This window comes from Antechinus flavipes, chromosome 3 (genome assembly GCF_016432865.1).
Source record: "Antechinus flavipes isolate AdamAnt ecotype Samford, QLD, Australia chromosome 3, AdamAnt_v2, whole genome shotgun sequence".
Lineage (NCBI taxonomy): Eukaryota > Metazoa > Chordata > Mammalia > Dasyuromorphia > Dasyuridae > Antechinus > Antechinus flavipes.
The window spans coordinates 276,195,318-276,219,171 of record NC_067400.1 but is presented as its reverse complement, the minus strand read 5'-3'; the positions used below and the strand labels follow the sequence as shown (position 1 = coordinate 276,219,171).

Genomic DNA, 23,854 nt, shown 5'->3' with positions numbered 1-23,854 from the left:
TATTCATGTAGACAAAAACAATTGCTTTGTTGAAATTGGATAAAAGTATTGGGATGAAAACACTTATTCTTGCATTTATGATGGAGATGGTTGTGATAGTGAAAACTATGAAATTAACCATGACTTCATTGGTATTTGGAGCTTCTAGTGAGTAACTCCCTCTTTTAATGCAAATCTCCGGGTGCTGTCTAACTTTATTTTTGCAGAAAGCTGACAAACACTAAAAAATTAAGTAACTTTCACACATCACATAGTCTGATATTTAAAATATTGGATCTGAGTCCTTGTCTTCTGGATTTTGAGATCAGAAATTATACTCTGCTGCATTTCACTATTATTATAAATGGAGTTTAAAATGAGATAATTTGAGAAAAAGTTGCTGTCCTGCTGTTATTCTTTTTGTTTAATATTTTTCAAACTATTGAACAAGAAGATAAAACAAGTGCTTTTTATAATTAAATGAGAACTTCAGTGAGTTTATCTACTGTACACTCACTGAAAATATCTTAGATCAATTTCAATAACAGATCCACCAATGGGAATCACTTCTATGTTATCTTTTTTTCTGTCTGTTAAATTTCTTCAGGTAAATTCTTATTTTTTGAAAGCTGTTTCATAGAAATAACATTATAAGTATTGATACAGTGCCTTGGATTAGAAACATTGTTGTGATATATGTATTTGTCTATTTGTTTGTTTATTATAGAGCATTGATGTATCTGGGCAATTATGGGCCACAATGTCATTAGCAATGCCTGAACAGTTTATTTGTTGAACTTTCATTAATATTTTGAAGTTTATATTTGCAGTATTGAAGAACCATCATTTGTTACTTAGTGTGGTATAGGAAACTCCTGGAAAATAATTTTCTCAATTGCCTTTTTTTTTTTCAAAAGTGTTCAATAGGTGCTAAATTTTTGTGCTCTATAGCTATATCTTACATAGTTTTTACCCATTTCTCTTTACAGGCTTGCATTAATCAATGAATTGAGGATGCTTAACAATAATTTCCACATAATTTCTAGTGGTAATGACCTTTTATAGCAACTCAATGAGAAACTCTTTCATTATATTAATTCTTCTCTTTCTTATCTGTTTTGATAGAATTTAGATGGAAGCTGTCTCCAGACACATCTCTTCACTGCTGTATTTTTTAATATGTAACATTCTTTGGATTTTGCACAGGAAAATGAAATATCTTTTTTTTTCCTATAATTGAATAATTGCAACGAGGTATAATCTCATCTTCTACCACTTACCAAAAGCATGTTTGTCTTAATAACTGCTCTTTATCTTTCATTTTTGAAGAACACCAATGACATCATCATAATGGAGTAAAATTGTGTCTTAATTTGCAAGTGAATTGAACTTAGATTCTCTCTTTCTTCCAGAGTTATCTAAGCACAGTGCCAGAACAACAATCGAGACAACTATTGATAGTCTTGGATGTACTGGATGACCTTTGTGTCTTCTATGTCTGGCTACTCTTATCATCATCATTTTTATTAATAATCTCTTTCTTCTTAAGTTACATTATTATTATTATTATTATTATTATTATCTTTATCCCTAGCTAGAAAATAGAAATATGAGTTTCATAACTACATAGAACTTATTACTAGAGTTTAACTTTCCAAGTTCATATGGCCGGAGAATTGATTGGGCTTCATTAAGATGTGTTCCTAAAGGAAAACATGTTGAAAATATGTCCCTCCAAAATGCTCACAGAAAATAAAATATCAGCCACTTTACAACAGAAAACACAGAGGCAAAGGATTGATCTGCAGCTAGTTTTTACCACAATTCCCATAAAGCTTTGCAACTTTGCCTACAATTCCCATACTACATCTTCTAATTTATTAACCTATTAGTTTCCTAAAAAGAATCATTTAGTCTTACTTGAAGCACAATGCATTTATTCTGAAGTATTAAATAAGTAACTTTTGTAGAATTCTGCTTTAGTGCTAAATTATAGATTTTTTTAGTATCTTAAATATAATTCTTTTTTCATTTACTAAAGATGAATTCTAAGCAAATACATTTTAGGTTTTTGTCACTTGATTTTTAAATGGAAAATGTTGTCACAAAACTCTCACTTATTTATTAGGTAAATTGTATTAAATGATATTTTTCCACATGCAAAATGACTTCTCACACTCATGACCCAATAATATTGGGGGCAGTGTCCTGTTTTATTCAGAGTTAAATATTACAATACATCGTTCAACATCTGCAAATGAGAATTCCATGAAGTAATTAAAATTCCTAATTAGATGCACCTTGCAGCTGCTGTTAGTCTTAATTGGCAATAATGCAGCTACATTTTGTTCTGACACATATCTTCAGAAGAGTTAGAAAGAGAACTGAAGGGAAGCAAGAAAAAAAATGTTCCCACACAGTTCAAGACAGTTCGCACAAAGAGGATCCCATGGCAACAGCAAGTCCCACAGTTTGCTCTCTAAAATCCAGGAATAGACAATGCTTCACCTCTGTTTCAAACAAACATTTCCCTTCCTGAAATTGAAGAAGAATAAGTCTTATATTGTCTCCTGTATTTATACTGAAAGTGGGCATTTTGTTTTACCTGTATCTTTAAAACATATATCAAAGTATCCAACTAATTCCTTAAAGTCAGTGACAAGATAACAATTATTTCCAATTGTCTGTATAAAGAATAAAAAAAAAAATCTTCTCATAATTTATACTTAAACTGAAAGACTTTGTATTCAAAGACTCTTCAAGCTAGAAAGTTGGAGGAAACATGAGAGGTGAACTGTCCTAAAATCAATTTGCAAATGAGAGGGGGGAGGAGAAACAAATAGCACATAACTTATCTAAGATCACATAGATAGTAAAGGACTTTGGGCTAGAATCCTGATATTCTATTTCCCAGTACAATTTTCCACAACACTATATTTTTCATATGCAATTTTTTATTTGTCTTTTTATACCAATATTTGTTCAAAGGGTGCTGACCTGCACTGATTGAGGGAATTTCCTCACCTGGGTCTTGCCAATAGCAATGAAGTGACTGGTGAATGCCTATCCTAATCCTATTACCTAAGTGGGGTCAGCTTGAAGTGTGAGAAAGGATGTGAATAGAAAGAAGACCAAGAAAAATAATTAAGACAAATTAAAGTTCATTTCATAGAACGTATTTGACTACTGAAGGCAAAAATTTTCCCCTTCTTCCTCTAGTCCAAAACAAAAGTGTGGAACCTGGAATTTAAAAAAAAAAAAAAAAAAGAGCATTGTCTTTTTCTTCTTCTTCTTCTTCTGATTGATGTCTGTCAAAGAGAGATAAAAGTGTTAGGGGGATGGAAAAATGGAATAATTAATCCCTGTAAACTTTTGAATAGACATCCTTTAAATTTGGAATGTGTGAACAGGGAAACATTCCCTCTTTCCTTTAAGATACAACTTAGAATCCACTCTTATCAGTAACACGTCATTGAAAATCATCATTAAATCGTTATTATCTGTCAACAGGACTAGAGGTAGAAAAATGAATTTGGAATCTAGTAAGAAAGATAAAATGTACACAAACACTATGACAAAATCACAAATAGTGTACCCTAGGTATAAACACAATCATATAAAAGATTAGAAGAGGGGGAAATTACTTCAAACTAAGCAAAGGAGAGAAGAGGAGGAATTTTTTTCCCAGAGAATGTGACAATGGACTTTCCAAAAATTAAGAACTATCCAAAATTGTAATGACTTTTCTGGAGAAGCAGTGGATTTCTTCTTCTTGAAGAGCCTAAAACAGAAGATGGAAGACCACATGTTGGGCACTTCATAGTGGAGATTATTTCTCTGTATGGATTGGAGTAAAGACCACTGAAGTCTCTTACAACTCTCAAATTCTGTGATGCTGGAGCTTGGTTTTGAAGAATGGGTAGAATTTCATCAGGCAAAGATGGATAAGGGCTATTTCAGAAAGAAAGATTGGTATGAAACAGACCTTAAAGCATTAGAGAAAATTTTGACAGGTCAAAAAAAGAAGAAGAAAAAGAAGAAAGACATTCTGGGCATAGTAGACAAAAAGGGCAACTGTGTAGGTTAGAAAGGGCAAAATACATCCAATTTCTAGCAGTATCATAGAGTTTATGAGATGCAGTAATTTAAGGATAGGTTGCAGAGTAGGTTGGAAATGGACTTTGGAAATTCATATTTGGGAGATTTGGAAGTATGGATTTTATTGTTATGGAAGTGAAGAAAAATTTAATTTTTTTAAATGACTTCATTTTAAATGCAGACATATAATAATTATTATTCCATCTAGTCTTAGTTATATATCACATGTAAAGTTTGATTTAATAATATCCTGTACTGGCTTTAAATTGTTTTGATTGTGTCTTTTTTGCCTTTGTTTTTCTTTGTGATCAGATTATAAGCTTGAGGACTATGATTTTTTTTCTTTTGTGTCCTCAAATGTACTTAATACAGTGACTAAATGTGGAGGATATGCAAAATATTTAATAATTTTGGAATAGCTTAAGGTTTTCTGGACATAACAAAATTGTAAGTGTGTACGTGTGCCTACACGTTCTGGGAAGGGGAACATCTTGGAAAGTCTACCCCTTTATATCCCTTAACTGCCCCAGCTCATTTACATTACTCAGTTATAGTAAATGTCAAACAAAAACCTTCAGCTCTCATTATCTCCTTCCAGTGCTATACTGTTTCAAAATCTAAGAGATAAAGAAGTTTGTCTGACTAGTTAATATTACATATCCCAGTTAAACTTTAAACTACCATTCCAAGGACCCTCCCTGTACTCCAAGGATCTCTCTACAATTCCTTTTTCACAAACCTGGAAGCCAGGTATCTTTTCCTACCTCAGAAATTGGGGGAGGGGTTTAGTGAGGATTGGAAGCACTTAGAAATGAGGAATAGAAGCTCCTTTTCAAAGAATCTTTGGGCACCTGCTTCCCTATGTGCCTACTTTTTTCACCTTTGTCTCCAGCTCCCAAATACCTTTTTTCTCAAACAGAGGCATACAAGTCAAAACACTGCCACAGCCCTCAAAAGAAAATTACAAAGAGTTAATGGCCTAAAAGCCAAGCACTTTTAGTTTACATACTTAACACAAAGCTTTATACTCCGAAACAATTATCTTTAGAAACTATTATCACTGTGAGCTGGAGGCTGGAAAGCAGCCCCCTGGTTGGATACCAGTCTTAAAGACATAGTGACAATGGCCTCATTTTTGCTTACTGTGTGCCAGCGATAATTTAAGCACTTACCAAAGGGAAACGCGATTATCAGGAGGTTACTTATGAGTGTGTCAGTCCAGGCTGCGGTTTCCCTTTTTTTCCTATGACTGAGAAGGGGGGAGGGAGGGGAGGAAAGTAGAGAAGGGGGGAAGAGGACACAATTCACAATCGAATGGGGCCAAAATATTGGGCGCAAGTGACGTAGAATGGAAATGTGATCCTCTGCATTTGCCTAGAAGGACAGATTCCTATAATCTTAGATTTCCCAAGATCCTTTCCAAAAGATTCTCCTGTTACCCAAATCCAGCCCCACTTCCCCCTCCCCTTAAACTAAAGCTCGCAAAGCGGTGGTTATATGTGGATTGGCTAGTACTAAAATATCCATGGGGTGGCAGTAACAGTATCTTCTTTATGACTTGCAGCAAACCAGAGAATGCATTCAATCAAATGAACTGATCTTGTAGAAACACTGGAATCATTTATGCATTGCAGTTTCTTTCTCTCCCTCTCTCTCCTTTTTCCTTGGGATATTTTGAGTGGATTGTATCTATTAATCAAGACCTCTTGTTATATGTTGTTCCTTTGTCATTTTCAGTAAAGATTGGCATCATTCAGAGCAAATGCACAACTGCTTTTTTCCCAAAAAAATCATTTTTGGGGGCTGTCGATGGAGTGCTAGCTAGGACCCAGGAGACATCCTTCCAAACAGCAGGGGTTGTGTGCTTCCACATAGCAGTACAGTACAAGGAAAACCCCATCGGATCTGTTATTGCAGGATACTTGTGAAATATACATAGGATTCTTTCTTTCTTATGGCTGCATCCCGGATTTGGAAATTTTACATGGGCACTAGGAAGCTTTGAAAGACTCCATACACAGAGAAGATTTGCAACCAGGACTACACTTGCCACAGAGCTCACTGACTTGTTCAGTTATCATTCCCTTTTCTTTTCTTTAGCTTTTTTCCGCTTTTCTTTTTCTTTTCTCTCCTCTCTTTTCTGTATCCCTCCTGGTCTGTTTCTCCTCTTTCTCTTAGTGTTTTATTACTGCTTCACACCTGGATCGTATCTTCACTGAACGGGTACTTTGAGAACTAACAGAAGACAGTCTTGTGGGGGAAGATCTATATGGAATTATCGGCTTTTATGGTGAACTTGGCACTTGTGAATGGGTATCTTGTTCGCATTATTAATTGCTAGCAAAAAAAAAAAAAATCACACACGGGAGTAAAACGTGGATTCTGAATACGCATTGTGATGACCAGCAATTACCTTGTTGACTGATATCAAGATCGGAATATTTTGGAAGACAGTCGGTAAGGTCATTTTATCTATGCAAACCCATTAGTGGAGTTACGAAACTTGGTGGTTTGTAATTGAAATGGGTACTTTCTTGATTGCCGCATTACATTGATATGTGTGATCTGACTATTATTGGCAGTGAATGAAATAACTGCAGTTGTCCCCCCTCTTCCCCCCCCCCCCCGCTTTTTAAATGCATTTCGTGATGAATCAAAGCATAACATTTTTTTTTTCAATTATCTTGATATGGAAGAGTGGCTTGAATTTATTCCCGGTAAACACTCTTTGTCTGAATGCAATATTTGTAGCTCCTACGTTCTGAATAGGAAGCACATCAGTGAAAAGAGCACTTAGTGGTGGAACCTATTTAAAAATGAAATGGGCTACTCTTCATTCACTAAAACAAATATGTTTTCAACTCTGAGTGGCATTCTGCTGCATTTCATAGCTGCAATGGAACTGGTGAAACAGCCTGATCAAGTTCTTAAACTTTAAGGCGATAATTACCATTAATTGCTTTCTAGGTTGAGGTTACTGAGGTTTATTAAGTGCTCTCTATACTTTTTTTCTTCTTTAGTCTACTCATTATCATTCAGGAAAAAAATGCGAAAATTGTCAACTGGAAAATGGTGGCTATACCACAGAATAATAATAGTGGAACATAATATTAAAAGTCATCCACCTTCCGAGATTCCCAGAATCAGCATCCCAATAATCCCTTATTTACCCAATATCTTAAATAACCGAAGCCTAGACCCACGTGCAGGGGAGTTGAAGGTTTGGAAGTGGAGACCTTATCCCCAACCTCTTATTCATATGCAGCCAGCCTGGAAAATGCAGGCAATTAAAGACTTCTGTTAATGTTCATCCTGAAGTGCTCTGTTTGCTTCATCTATTTTACCCTTACTGTAAAAAGTTAAAGGGACCGGATCCCTGAGAACGGTTAAGCATATTCAGTTTGGGAAACTGGATGGGGGGCAGGGGGGATGGGGAGGGGAATCAATGCTGATGACGTTGCTCGGTGCACTGTACTGCAATGCTAAAGTGATATATACTGTATACGTCTATATCTATGCATGTAGAGAGGAGAAAAGGCATCCTCTCTTTCACCTGGATGGTTCATCAATAAAGAAGGGGAGAAGAAATGCAGATCTGTGATGGATGATAGTCGTGCATAATCGGTTATTATGTAACTTCATTACATCAGCGGTCTTCAGTCGGCGATAGTGAGAGGAGATGATCTCTTAGTGTATCAATCACCGATTTAACTTTTGAATGCTTGTGACAGCTGGAGAGGAAGGAGGGCACAGAGATTAGCTTCAGGGCTCGAGTAAACCCTGATCTGTTCCTGGCCAATTTAATGTGAGTTTTCTCACAGTGAGTTCTCTGGGACAGCAGATCACAAAAGCTCCGGGGCTGCACTGTGGCCATTTCAGCCACACCCGTGGACAGTCAGAAAGCACTCTGCAATGTTGTCCCGCAAGTCTCTTTGCCTTGTTGGGACTGGGTACTCCCCACCAAGGTCATGGTTCTCTACCCTGTGATCTAAATATACGATTATCACACAGCAGAGGCATAACTCAGATTGAAATGAAAACTGCAAAGAATCATTTTCTGGTGACCCTTCTAGCAATTTTGAAAGGTAGGGCTTGATGGTGGGTTCACCCAGATAGTTGCAGGTATTAAAAATTGTTATTGCTTACTACATGACCAAGAGATGGATGTTTTAGGACCTTTCTTCCTTCCTTCGTTCCTTCCTTCCTTCCTTCGTTCCTTCCTTCCTTCCTTCCTTCCTTCCTTCCTTCCTTCCTTCCTTCCTTCCTTCCTTCCTTCCTTCCTTCCTTCTTTCCTTCCTTCCTTCCTTCCTTCCTTCTTTCTCGCTCTTTCTTTCTTTTTCTTTCTTCCTTTCCCTCTTTCCTCCTTTCTTTCAATGATGAATATATATATATATATATATATATATATATATATATATATATATATATATATATATATATATATATATATAATCTATCACTGGCCTGTTTTAATCTGTAGAGAGCAGGGAAAAAAAATATTCAAAGGTAATATCCTGATATATTTGCTAAATTTAAAAAGCATGTGAATTCCTCATTTACCCAAATGCCAGTGGAAAAGAGCTATACATGTTCAAATTTTAATTATTTAAGAACTTAAAAGACATGTTGCAGCAGCTTTTGCCAGATAAATGAATAGGTATTCCATCTTCTTTTTAGATAGAAGGAAATGCTGCATAATAAAACATTGTTTATCCTGTTTTTCTTATGGTGCTTTGCATTTTTCAAAACAACAGTAATATTAGAAGTACTGAATCACCCTCCTGAACACAACACTTTTTGAGAGATTTGTTTTCCATATCTAATGGCTATATTTTCTGAAAACATAACTCAGATAAAATCTTAGCTTCTTGATGGAGCTATCTTATCAACCACCTGCTTGTACCCTTTTCTTATGATTTCAATTTTCAAAGAAGGCCTATATAAGTTTTTTCTATTAGGGAGAGGCAAGCGAAATATCCCCTTCCCTTCTACCCCTATCCTTAATACCTTTTCTTCAACTCTTTTTAGTCCTGTATTGGTGAGAGCAATATTCTGGATATATACCGTTAACTTTGAGAAGGTTTGTGCTGTGGTTTTACTTAGAGTTTTAAGTTAAAATATTGATGGAGATTTTTTTTTTCTTTCAAGACATATTCAGCTAATATATTTTACTAATGTAGTTTAAGGCTTGACATTCATATTGTCTATTGAGCAACTAGGAAATTGGATGTGAAGTTAACTCCTGGTTCCATCCTTCAGGGGTCAGAATAACACTATGGCAGCTCACAGGCTTCAGTTCATCTCTTTGATTATATGCAGAAATTTCTATGGCATGTCTTTTTTTTTTTCTATGTCCCCTACTTTGTTATTTGAAGAATTACTTAGGGGAATGTTTCTGAGACTTAAGTCATACACGTCATAAACTGTGATTGCTCTAGAGGAGGTTTTGCAAACTCAATTGTGTATGAAAATAAATAATTTTGAGGGGGGGAAGAAGAGGTAGTGTAGGAGTCAGTCAGCATAGGAAACATATACATGCATTTGCAGTCATTTTGCTGCAAGACTATATACTTACATTTGAGAAAAAGGGTTTCAATAATCTTAATGATACTTCATAGGCTACTGTTTCCTTTAACAAGGGATTATCAAACCCCAACTGCTTAATGACATTTCAGTATGCTGCAGGGGGTGGGAGAACTAAATAAAAGACTCCTTTAATGGGGAAGCTTTTCCCCCCAATATTAACTGTGGACTATTTTACATATAATACTTTTTCCCATTTTCTACTGACATTTTAGAAGTTAGATAAGAAAAGACATTTGAAGACTATCCTCACCACTTCCTTTAAAAATAGAAGCTACTGACAGGTTCTTTTTTTTTTTTCCCCACCCAGCACAAGAGATTTGGTTAAGTAGCAACAATGTTTCTAAATCAAAATGCAATATTTTAAAGGGACTTGGATTCCTTAATCTCATGTTTCTAATGGTTAATCAAAATTTATTGTGACTCCTAAAATAACTAAAAAGATTATACATCTCTAAGAATAATAAATTTTGAGATTCTAGTAACATTTTCATTCCAAAATATGTTAGCCTTTTATACAATGAATTATTTGGGATATACTTTGTCTTACAACAGATATGATCTTTAGTGCTTGACAAATCTCTTGTTTTTATAAAGCAGGCTATTTTTATAATTCATGGCAATTGAAAAATCCAAGTACAAACTGATTAATAAGATTAAAAAGTGGCAAGTTATCTAGTGGTGCTCGAGCTATAAAGAATAATTATGGTGTTACTGTTTGTGCAGCTATAGATAAGGTGGTGTCAGCATTTTTATTATTAAATTCCATTCTTCATATCAGAATTCCTACAAAAAGAAAGGATGCAATGATATTTTACTATCATTATGTCAAGTAGGGCTAATCACATGTACATTATACATCCTCAAAGCATAGAGAGGTGTAAAAGCTTTATACCCTCCCTTAAAGTTAATAGGCAAATGGAATCACAAAGGAAATAATACATTTTGGTGGTTAAACAGCACATTGAGACCAAGAAAGTTTGGAAAATTATCCTTCACTTTCTTTGGGTGCCAAATAGCAATTTTTTTTCCAAAAAACATTTGAAGACCTTGGAATGTCATCAAAGTAGAAAAGTCCCAGTGTGGGAAGTCTCATCCCTAAGACATCAAAACTTTAGTAATCTCATTGATTTGATAGATAAATCTAATGTTAAATTGCCATAACTGAATAAAATGATTTTCAGTAGCTTTAGATTCATTGTAACTGAAGTTTTTTTTTTTTTTTTTTTTTTTTAGCTCACTATATTTCTTCTTATGATTTTATTTATATATAGGAAATTGTTTCCTATTAGGGAGACTTTGCTTTGTAAGTCTCTGTAATTGTATTATCATAAATCAATCAATAAGAATGAATAGTTAAGATAAGAACATGGATCCACACATTTGTTGATTCTGAATTATTTTAGAATTTGTTTTTTATCTCAGTTTTTGACTACTTGAAGATAGGTGATTGCCCAGTTATCATTCTTACATAGAGATTTTATAGCTGGAAAGGACTTTAAAGAACTTATAGTTCAATCTCAAACTATATAGTGTCAATCATTTGACAGAGGATAAAAACCAGATTCAAAGAAGATAGCTAATGACTAATGCCATACAGACACTGTATCAAATCTGGGCTTCGGATCCTGCTTCTTTGATTCTAAATTCAGCAGTCTTTCTACTGTTTTACATTGCTTTTCATGTCTTTTACTTCCTTATTGCATTTGTTTCTAATGTAAAAGAAGTTAAGATTTCTTCAATGTGAGGAACTTCTAGTGTGGAAAAGCCCTTTCTGCCAAAGTAAATGGAAATTTTTATTGAAGAGAGGTCTAAAGTACCAAGAAATTATAACTTCCTAGAATTATACAATTAGTATCAGAATCAAAATTTGAATTCAGGTTTTCCTAACTTAGCACTCTATCCATTATAATTCTATCTTTCATATCAACATAATATATTTAGATTTAGTGGTGTGATTTAAGAAAAGTGTGAATCGTGGTAAATTGTGTCAATTTCATTATAATATGGGCAATGCTAAACTGAAGAAGGAAAAAAACTTAGAAAAGATATTTTGAAAGCTATTAGGACCTCAAAGACAGTACTATTCAACCATAGACCTTCTTATTTAAAGGAATTTTTATGGCCCATTGTATTATTTCAATTCTCAACATGCATATTTATCTAATACCATTGATGCCTATCATTGGCTCAATTCCTGTGTCTCCATGGTATTGAGAAGAGTGCTAATTTCTCCTGTTTTATGGAAATATCTTGAATGTGCAGAAATAGATTTGCAAAAGTAGACTATAGGATTGTGTATTAGCACTTGTTTATTTGACAAATTTAGCTAATCGCCTTACCAATATGCTTTTAATTTTTTTCCCTGATAATCCTACCCTAGAGTATCCTGTAGTTTTATGTAATATTCAATTATAGGACAATCATATGGCTCAATGGACATACACTTACTGCTTATCCCTGACCACTGATTTACAAAGAAAGGTCCTTAATTGGTGTGTTCCCTAGATTCCTTTGTATATAGATGATACTCAAATGCCAAAAGATCGAATCCTAATTTTTTTGCCTCATGGAAGGAGGCCTAGGCTGTTATTTTATTACTATGAAATTTTCAACAGTTATATAATGGAAAATAGTTAAAACAATAGAAGAATAGAAACTTGCTCTCTATACATAAGCATATTATATACATACCATATGTATATATATGTACATATATATGCATACATATTTTCATTTTACTATGTTTCTTTGTCTTATTTCAATATAGTGATGCTGATAAATTACTTTTTTATGAAAAGTGATATAAAATAGTCTTTTTTATAGGTCCATTGCCACTTTGGAGAATTTGGGATATTGCCCAATTTGGAGGCAAATGGATTTTACTTGGGATCTTTCTTACTCACATTATATAAATTTTATGTACCCCATAACTATCTGTGGGGCTAGGAGGAAAATAAAACATTTCTCAGACTATGACAACAAATCCCCTTCTTGAAAATTTTGTGTCCTCCCCTATCCCTGCACCATTGGCACTGACTCTAATAGGAAGGTAACTGATTCACATTTTTGCTTGATTCCTTTTTGTACCTGTTTTTCATTGCATCCCCCTTTCTCCCCTGAGACAGCTATTGCAAGTACCTAACCAGATTTTAAAATGTAAGTTACTCAGTGCATAGGCAAAAGAAAATTAAATTTAGCCATTATTTTTATTTGAGACAGCTCTAAAATTTTTTCACATGTATGGCACTATAGATGTTCAGAGCACTACTATTTAGTACTGCTTAGGTTGCTAACAGTTACAATGGAAAGAACACTCAGCTTCAAGTCAGGAAGCCGTGAACTCAAATCCAGCATCAGGCACTTTACTAGCTGTGTGGTTTTGAGCAAGTCACTTAGCTTTGTTTGTATGCTTCAGTCACTTCTTATGTAAAATTGGAATAATAATAACATCTATCTCTCAGAGTTGCTGTAAAGGATAAAGTGAGATAATTGTAGTGTTTATAGTATTAATATTTGTAATAATGATTTTATTACTTAGAATAGTGCCTAGCATATTGTAAGCACTAAATAAATGTTCATTATTATTATTGTTGATATTAGATGAGGTAGTAGTAGTGATAATAATAATAGCCCACATTATATGATTGAGAAAATAATGCATAGTTCAAAAATTATTAAAGAGAAGCTCCAAAGGTTCATGAAAGTGCAATCTTATAATGAAAGATTTTCAATAGTATTTCAGTCCTTTTGCCCTGTATTAGTTATGTCTAATTTTTAATATGAATACTAATCTTTATAATTATTATATGAAACTATTTATAAGTCATCTATTTGAATAATGTGTTGTCCTATAAAGTAATAAAAATTAACTGAATCCTGTTCTCTGAAAGCTTGTCATTTAAAACCAAGAATAATATAAAAGATTTCCAGACAACAGGAGAAAAATGAGTAAGTACATATTACAACATGGTTGATTCAAACCTAGTCTCCAGGCAGCTAGATGGCATTGTGGATGAATCACTGGATCTTTTATCAGGAAAACTAAGCTCAAATCCAGGCTTCAGTACTTACTAGTTCTGTGACCTTCAGCAAGTCACTTAACTTTGGTTTGTTTTAGTTTCCCCCTCTGTAAGATATGAATAATAATAGCACTTATCTAACTTGCAGGGTTATTTGGAGAATAAAAGTAAGATAGTATTTGTAAAACACCATATAAATGCCAGATGTTATTATTATACAAGTCATATCCAATTTAGTAGTGTTAATAAAATACTTTTTCTCAAATTCTTCATAAATTCTCCAAAATATCTGTAATTCTTTCCATGTGAATATAACCTCCAAGAATACATACAGGCTTCAAGTCTTCTCTGCCTGCCCATCTTGTAGAAATTTTGTCCATGGTTTCCAATATGATAACAATACAGAGTATATTCATTCTTCATGACCCCTTTCAATTTTTGATTCTCCCTCTCCTGACATATATGACTTGAAAACTATGCTTTTGTGTGGATATGTCAAATTCCAAGCCTTTCCTTCCATTTCCTTCCATTATGTGTTTTATCTTCTTCATTAGAATATAAACTTGTTGAAGACAGAGACTTGCCTTTTTCTATTTCTAGCCTCAGTGCTTAGTATTCTATCTGGCACATAGTATATCCTTAACAATACTTCTTGACTTGACATGATGATAGCTTTATCCTGACTTTGGGAAAATAAATTGATCACTTGGTAATGCACTCTTTAGTCATGATAGCTGATGAAACAAAAAAAATATTTAAAACATAAATACTGGATACATATTGCTTTTGCCATAAATTTATAGTTGATTGTATTTTAAAAATAAAAACAAAAATCATTTGCTACAAGAATGTCCAGACATTGATTTATATAGATTGCTTTTTAAAATAGATAGAGAAACCCATTTTAAAAATTTGTTATTAGAACTTAGGTACAAATACAGGATATATATAATTCTAAACCCCAAGAACATGGTTTCATGGTGATACAAACTTGGAAAAGTGAATATCTTTTAGACTCTGATGTCAATTTTAAATATACATTTCTAATTTCCAAGAAGAGTATACTTATACTTTTGGTATCCAATCCATCATATTCATTTTTGCCATTTCCATATGTTTTTCTTTTCTCTGAACCAATTAATTATGTTCCTATATTTTAAGAAATAAGTTGATCTCAGTGGATAGTAATAATTAGGATTATTATTAAACCTTGGGCTTCTTAAATGTTTTTCCACTCATGATTCCTTTTTGCCCAAGAAATTTTCCCACCACACTTGATATGTAGATCTATAAAATCAAGTATATACTGATAATAAATAATAATTGTGATCCCAACATTCAGTTACAAGATCTCATATGGGGTCGAGACACACAGTTTAAGAAGCTAAGCTCTAATCCCCCTTTTTTTCCCCTCTGTGTGGATATTCTACAGTAAGGCCACATTGTGAAGTATGATAAATTGCTTCATTTTGACCTATTCCCTTCCTTGGAAATCATTCCCCTTCTGTCACTACTGACCTATTAATAAGAACATAGATTCTCCATTTTTGTTTGACCTCTTCTTATGAACTCTTTCATAGCATCCTTCCTCCTTCTGTAGAGTCATACTGAGTGCCTCATCTATCTATCTATCTATCTATCTCTCTATCATCTGCTATGATCCTTTCTCCTCTGCAGTTGATTGTCCTTCCTAAAGCTACCCTATGCTTGTTTCCATTTCCTTTGGTCACTTCTGTTTTCTCTTTATAATTTATATTTTCTGATATTCTAATTCATTTCTTAATGGTCAGGCTTTCAATACTTCATAAAGTGATAATTGACAACTAAAAAGTTATCTTAAAAAGAAAAGGTTACAGGAATTCCCTTCATCCTACTAGGTGTCATATATGCATTTTAATAATGGTTCTCAATAGCTAATCTGTCATTCCTTGTTTTCTAAGCAAAGAAATTATTCTAATGACCAGAATTTAATATCAGATAGGAGAGTAAAGTGGTACTACAAAGACGTCACACTTACACAGGTTTTTCAGACTTGTGAAAACTGTCTGAGTTTTCTCATATGTTTCAAGAACAGCTTTGTGAAGTTGGTGCTATTATCATTGCCACTATACAGATGAGAATATAATTTCAGAGATAATAACTTCACAAAGGATATTCAGCTATTAGTGCCCTTAGCAGAACTCTACGTCACATCTTCATGATTCTAGATACAGCATTTATATAATACAATGCATTGTTCTCCATTCCCCATTTCTGGGTTCTTGTACTACCTGCTCCTAATGCTTAGAATGCACTTTTACCTCCATAAATCTTTATTTTCCTTAAAAGTTCAATTCAAGTGCCATCTTATTTATAGATGAAACCATTCCTTATCCTTTCTCCCTCCCCAACTACATATAAATGTTCTAAATGTGGTCTGCAGGATAAAATATATGTGCTTTGAGGGCAGAAGAGCTTTCTTTTTTGTCTTTGAATTTTCAGATTCTGCACAATGTCTGGCATGTAGCAGATGCTTAATAAATTCTTATAGGATATTTGTCTCAGTAGGAAAACAGATGGGACACATCATTTTACATAGGTGACACTTCATAGTACTCTTTTCATCAAGTCATGTGATTAATGATTAATGAGGTTGTATAGAGAATTAGCCTTGATGATAGCCTAGGTAGGCAGTTAGGTGGCATAAGGAATAAAATACTAAATTTTACCACAGGAAGACCTGAGTTCACATACCGGTTCAGATACTTAAAATTTGTGTGACACAAGATGAGTCATTTAATCATTCTTGGCTTCAGTGGCCTTATCTACAAAATGGAGGGAGAAAAAAATTATGAGTACCTACCTTCACCATAGGGTCATTGTTAGGATCAAATGAGATGACAATATAAAGTGTTTTGTAAGCCTTGATTTGTCAATTGATCTGTTTATATATCAGGAGCCTCATTCTATTTATTTATTTATTAGTTTCATATATAGTTACTCCTCTTTCAACATCAAAGCTACAATTATTGTGTAATGAGTAGGGTGAGGAAGCATCCAATGAATTGATTCTAGTCTTTTCAAGAACTTGTAGCAACAAGTGCTATGAGCACATAGCAGTTTCTTGACAAAAATTGATCCAAATTTCAATTTTAACTATTCCTTTCCTTGCTGTGTATAAATTGAATATTCAAAGGCTAATTCGGAGCAATAGAATTAATGGAATATTCATTATGATCCATTTTATTTCAGAATGAAGGAATGGATATACTAGGAGATGGATATTAGACTAGAAATTGGGAATTCCTTAGTTAACTCATAACTCTCTCATATCTGTTTTGCATGCCTGCGTTCACATAGTGAAATATACAAAGCAATGCCTGCCTGTGGAAAACCCCAAATTCCAGATTTTTGCTTTAAAGTGCTATTATGCCTCACCATGATCATTTCTACCAATACATACTTAACAAGCACTTAACAGAACCCCAAAGGAGGAAATGTTGCCCAAGGTGACTTTCTCTAGGCCTCCTGATTCTTCATAGACCTTCTAATAAAGTCAGAGTGCAAACACACCTTTGCTCTGAATAGATTTGTCTTAATGAACAAAGGATTTGGAAGGGAGACTCGGGGTACAAATTTGGCAATAAAAACCCATGTTGTATTATAAACAACTTAAGGGCTTCCTCGAGTTTGGGGATTAAGGGATAAGGTGGAAGGAAAGGGAACCAGTGAAAAATAGTATACCGCTAAGAAAGGAGAAAAAAGAAGGAAGGTAGGCAAAACAACTGGTTTAGCTCAGGGTCAGTCCGGTTCACACTCCTGATGACCTTCTTTTTATCATCCCTTTGCCTGTCTCTTCTTATGTTGAATACTTGTCCAGAAATAGTCATGTCCTGATTTTTTTTCTCCTCCCATTTTCCCTGTTTCCTCCTACAGAGAAGCAAACCAAGCTGTCAGACCTAAGCATGCCCAGTAGCCATAAGCAGAATTTTTTTCCTCCTTCCATCTAAGAAGCTACATTTTTCTCACTTACACACTTAATTATCTACCTGAGCATTATTAAATGTGTCAGCAGACCAATAAACTGGAAACCACCCTTTCTTGCAAAAAAACAGAGCATTTTACATAGTTGCTTTGTTGAGTGATTTTAAGAAATTGCCACAAATCCTAGGATCTTGCTGAGTGATTCCTGAATGATAATAGTACATAAGGATAATATGGCCAGAGGTTTTTGGGAGGAAGGAGAGGTGTTATTTCTTCTTCCCTGGAGTGTATTGAGTACGTCTTATGATTTGCAACAATGGAAATAGTAATAGATTTGGAGCACAGAACACAGGTACAAATGGCTCTGCCGTTTATCTTTAATATCAGTTTACTTTTTGGTAATTAGTTTCTTTGGGCTGCTGGTTTTTTATCTGAAAATGAGAGAGTTGCACTAGATTATCTTTAGGGGCAGCTAGATGGTGCAGTGGATAGAGCAGCAACCTTGAGGTTAGGAGGACCTGAGTTCAAATGTAGACTCAGATACTTAAACTCTTACTAACTCTGTGATCCCTGGGCAAGTGACTGAATTAATTGCCTCACAAAAGAAAGAAAAAAGAGAGAAAGGAACATCATCTTTAAATTCCATTAAAGTTCTAAAGCTCTAATTCTAGATATAATTAAATCAGTCAAAAAAAAAAAAAAAGATGTTAAAGTGAATGTTTGAAAGAGTATGTTTTTTTGCTTTTGCTTTTGTTTTTTTTTGGTGGGGAGTGAGAAATCAAAGTTTATATCAGAGCAGCAAGTTGAAAAAATATATTTCAAGAAATTTTAGTATCAGCATATGGAAGGAAACAATTGTTTTACAGAGGAATTTTTATTATACATATTAATAAACATATTGAAGAGATATACTATAATTATTTCTCTATCTATAAATAATAGTAGTAATTTTAAACTGTTGACAAAGAAAATGAAAGATTAGCTTTCTTTGAATCCAAAAATATCCTGCTTTCAAATTCTTTATTTTTCCAATCTTTCTTTTATGGCCTTCAATGAAGCAATTTTTTGTGCTATATTTTCATTTTCTTTTTCCTCTTCTCACCCTTTGCTACAAGTTCTATTGAACAGTACATTTTCTCACAGTTTGGGTAATAGGAAAATAAGTAAAATTCCTTGATATTATAAGATAGATGATAAAAAGTTGGTGACAGACAAGTTCTTTAGTCCATTCCCAAAATCATTATTGGCTATTTTACACAATATATTTTTAATACCATTTTATCTAGTAAAACTTTGAATGAATTAGTCAATTAATCTTCCATTTCTTGAAGTTATCATAATGGTGTCCATTGTAAGTACCTAGTTTATATTTCTTTAATCAATGATTAATCAAAAAGAACTTATTAAATAACTACTACATATCAAGAACTAGACCAAACACTGTGGCCACAAAGACAAAGTGAAATGGATCTTCCTCTCAAGGAGTTTTCATTCTATTTGTGGAAAAAAAAAAAAACACAAGTATGGAAACAATATATAGTGAACAAAACTAAATTTGTTTTGGAAAATAGAGCACTAGTACCTGTGGGGAAGGAGAAGGGAAGACTTCAAATGAGGCATAACTTAAGCCTTAGAGAAATAAAGTACTTTGCAAACGGTTAAAGCCCTGTGTAGATTCTATTGTTGATCGTAATGGTAGTGATGGTACTTGCCATGTTGTTATTATTATGAGAATATTCTTGCAGCTCTTCCCACCAAAAGAGAAAAGAGTGCTAGATTTGGAGTAGAGAAGATTTTGCCAACTACTACCTGTGTGACCCCAGGTCTCAATTTTAGAATGGAGTTGTGCTCGGTGAATTCTAAGGTCCCTCCAGTATTTGTCAATGTTTTCATTATATTTCATTTTACAAAACATAGTCATCAACAACATTCCAGAAAACTCCTCAAATATACTTTACTTCTATGGAAGAAAGATATTCACTTCCCTTTCTAGTCCTATATGGGGGTGAAAAGGAGAAGGAAATGTGATATAGCTGAATCCAAATAAAAATAGTTATGATTATCAATGAATAAGTATTTTTTATTGTTTTTATTTTTATGTTTATACATTTACATGTATATTAATTTTTTAAATATACATTTCTTTATGAATCGTGTTGGGAGAGAAAAATCAAAACAAAAATGAAAAACTACGGGAGAAAAGAAAACAGAAAAACAAAGTGAACATAGCATGCATTGATTTACCTTCAATCTCCATAGTTCTTTTTCAGATGGTATTTTCTATTCAGAGTTCAACAAGTATTTATTTGCTAATTACTTCAATCATTGTTGAGTCATCTCTGACTCATTATGGGGTTTTCTTGGTAAAGATACTGAAGTGTTTGCCATTTCTTTTTTCAGGTCATTTATTGCACAAACAGGATAGTGTGATTTGCTCAGAGTCATACAGCTAGTATTTGAGGCCATATTTGAACTGAGGTTCTTTTGACTTCAAAACTGGATTGCTATCCACTATACTGACTAGCCATCCCACTATAGTTATTATGTCGAATCTTACATAATAAAAAACCTTTCCAACATTGCTAAAAGATTTTCAAATTACAATAATCCTATTGTTACAATAACTCTATTAGGTAGATCATGTAATTATTGTTATACTCATTTTAAAAGAAAGAGGAAAGAAATTTCTCAGAGAATAAAGTATGTCTCTGTAATTATGAAATCAACGCATTCAATAGACAAGCATTTATTGAGCATTTATTACATACTAGGTATATAGCATGCAAAACCAGAAATGATAGTCTTTGCTTTCAAGGAGTTTACATACTTTGTTGTGAGGGTGAAAAATTACACAATTAATAAGTATCTGAGTATTTGAACCCAGATCTCCTGACTTCAAGTCCTAGAAAAAGGTCTCTAGTACACATATTCTTTGAAGAATTTATAGGAAAGTATTCACAAGAGTCACCCAAAATGAGAAGACAGTATCTTGTTAGTTCAGGCTCATTGTGGAGATGAGTGGAGATGAGTTCTATGCATATTCTAGGAATGCTATGTGTTGATTGCTCTAAGATTTTTGTTCTAATTTCAGGGTGTTTAATATAGTTACTAAGGTATGATTAAAATTATCAGGCTATGGATGTAATCAAAATAGATATTTTTCTTGTTACCAGTCATAGTTAAGGCCTCTATAAGAAATGACCTTTAAGAAGAAACTAGTTTTCTAATGGAAGAGTTCCTTCTCAGAAGGATTTCTTCTGGGTTATATCACAGAAATAGATTCTAGTGGTAACCTTATAAATTGTACTTCTATTACTATTACTTATGAGCCTCCATCACTGTACATCTTATTAACAATCATTTAGTAGACTCAATTGCCTATTATCAAAGGCTTTTATTTAAGTATCATAGCAAGAAGAGTGATTACAAAATACCCTCACTGCTTTCTATAGGGCATCTACATATGCCATCCCAGCTATCTCTTTAGTAACTTTGCTCATAGTACTCTTCTGGTCAGGATTGCCCTCCTTTATATTCTACACTACTCAGTTAGTTAACAAGTATTTATTAAGTTTTTAGAACACAATAATTATGATATGCATTGTTGGATACCAATGTAGTAAAGACAACTGACAATTCCTATTACTTTGGAGCAAGGAAGTCCTTTCTCTCTTCTTAATTTTTCAGCTGTACTTGAATACTTTATCTCTTACCCAGTCACATATTTCTCTTTCAAAATTACATGCTGATATCATGGAAAAAAGAGGAAAGAGAAATTCACTTTTCCTTTATCTTCTCTCAAGTTGTCAATCAAGTTGTCTCTCAATGTCAACTAGCATTTTCACCAATTCTCCAATTCATAAAATTCATCCAAGGCATAACTATTTAAAACCTCAAGAAGACTGCATGGATAATTTGCTTGTTTAGCCAATTGTTCCCTTCTTAACTCAGTCAGAAAGATGTTTTTTCTTCTTAAAGGTTTCAGATTCAGATACATCATTATAATTGATTCCAATACGTCATTAACACTTTGGGATTACATTCTAGACTTTTCTGACTATATTGGAGGTGGTAGGGAAACCTCTCTTTTATAGCACAAAGAATTATTAAGCATGATTCCTGGGCTTAAGAAACTTACAGTTTAATTAGAAGAAGAAGGCTGACTAGGCAGAAATCATTAGGGATCACAAATATCAAGTGGGCTAACATGTAGATTGAAACTACAATGGGAATACAAGGCAAAAGAAGCCCTTGGATGTTAAAACTGTCAGAGACTGCTTAATATAGATAAGAGACTCAGATTGTACCTGATGAATGAATATGATTTGATTCTATTAGACTCTGAACTCCTTGAAAACAGGGACTTGTTTTTGTTGTTTGTTTTGTTTGTTTTTCAGTGTCTTTTTATTCCCAAATGTTAGAATACGGTCTGATACTTAGTAGGAACTTAATAAATACTTGTTAACTAACTGATTGAGTAAAGTGTGAAGGAGGGCAATCTTGACCAGAAGAGCACTATGAGCAAAGTTACTGAAGAGATAGCTGGCATGGCATATATAGAAAACACACACAAAAGAGACTGCCTAGAATAGAAGAGCTTAGGTTGGGAATATTTGAAGATCAAGTTGGAAAGGCAAAATGGCACCAGATTGTGGAACATCTTATATGTCAGGCAGAAGAGTTTAGAGTGCTAGAGCTAGAGTAAGAAAAAAAAAAAATTTAGAAGACTTACAAAATGGTGGTGTTAAGGTCAAAAGCAAAAAAATTGGGATGGATAGTGTTTTGTGTGTGTGTGTGTGTGTGTGTGTGTGTGTGTGTGTGTGTGTATGTGTGTGTGTGCATAGCGTATATCTGTTTTTCAGTGCTTTTTAAGAGACAAGTTTGAATTTTACTGTGTTAATTTTGAGATAATAGTAGAAGTAGTGATATATCTTATGGTCTATATGTGGCTCTAACATTTCTTTATATCATTCTTTCAGTTGTTCAATTGTTTCAGTCATGTCAAATTCTTTATGATCCCATTTTTGGGATTTTCTTGGCAAATGTATGAGAATACTTTACCATTTTCTTCTTAGCTCATTTTACAGATGAGGAGACTGAGGCAAATTGGGTTAATTAACTTATTTAGGGTCACATAGCTAGTCACTATCTCAGACCAGTTTTGACTTTAAGTCTTTCTGATTCCAAGTTTGTTGCTCTCTCCACTGTGCCTCCTAACACCTCATATAGAGTGAAAATACACATTATCTTCATTAATAGGAAGAAGAACTCATTTTTAGATTACAAATAAATGGATACACTCAGACCTTACACAGCATTTTGTTCTGTAACTTCCTTAGGAGGTTACCATGTAAAAGTATTGTATTAAAATTATCAGTTAGTATCACCCCATTTAATCCCAAGGATTGTAAGCTCCTTGAAATACGAGTACATGTCTTAAAATTCTTATCTTCTCCTGATTCAAGTATGTCATTCCACATACAGTAAGTATTTAATGAATAAGGAAAGATTGCTGAATTTATTTCACTTTATTTCAAATCCTAGTCATGCCACTTTCCACCATGGTGATTTTGAACAAGTCATTTAATTTCTTGGGATCCAAAACTAGGAGGACTTCAAAGTCTTTAATTTTACAGATAAATAAATGGAAGCAAGCAGAAAAGTTACTCTCTTATCCAAGGTCATTCAGATAGGAAGTCTTAGGTTTGGAAACTTAAACACAGAGACTTTGCCACTGTACCATGAGCTCTAAGATTCCTCCCAACTCATTTATGATCCTATTATAACAACACCTTTAATTTATTTTAATTAGGCTTATTTTATTTGCTTTAAGTTTTCTATTGGCAAATGTTCAATAAGCTCAAATTGATTTATAAAATAGGAACCTTTAGAGTGACTGATCTTTTGTTTAGTCACTGATTTAAGAGCTTTGAATGAATCAACTAGCCAACTGAATAAAAACCTTAAGTTGATATTTAGCCCCACTGAACTGATTTCACATTTTAATGAAATTAAAATGGGCAAACCAATTAAGCATGTTTATATTACCTAGATAATATTTCAGCTAACTTGTCTCAATGTACGTTTTTTCTTCTACAGATTCTATATTTTATCTCACCCACTTGTCATTTATGAAAGATTATAGAACAAATAGAGAAAACAAGAATGATAATTTAGGGGGAAGAAGATATACTTTCATAGGGATTTTG

The 23,854-nt window shown here is 33.6% G+C and overlaps 1 protein-coding gene across 1 annotated transcript in view; it reads left to right on the top strand.

Moving 5' to 3' along the window:
• Positions 1-5,682: 5,682 nt before the first annotated feature.
• IL1RAPL1 (interleukin 1 receptor accessory protein like 1) overlaps positions 5,683-23,854 on the top strand; it is a 1,575,275-nt gene continuing 1,557,103 nt past the window's right edge. The window contains exon 1 of the mRNA XM_051985073.1: positions 5,683-6,534. The gene's annotated coding sequence lies outside the window, so the exon portion shown is untranslated. The remainder of the gene's footprint in view (positions 6,535-23,854) is intronic.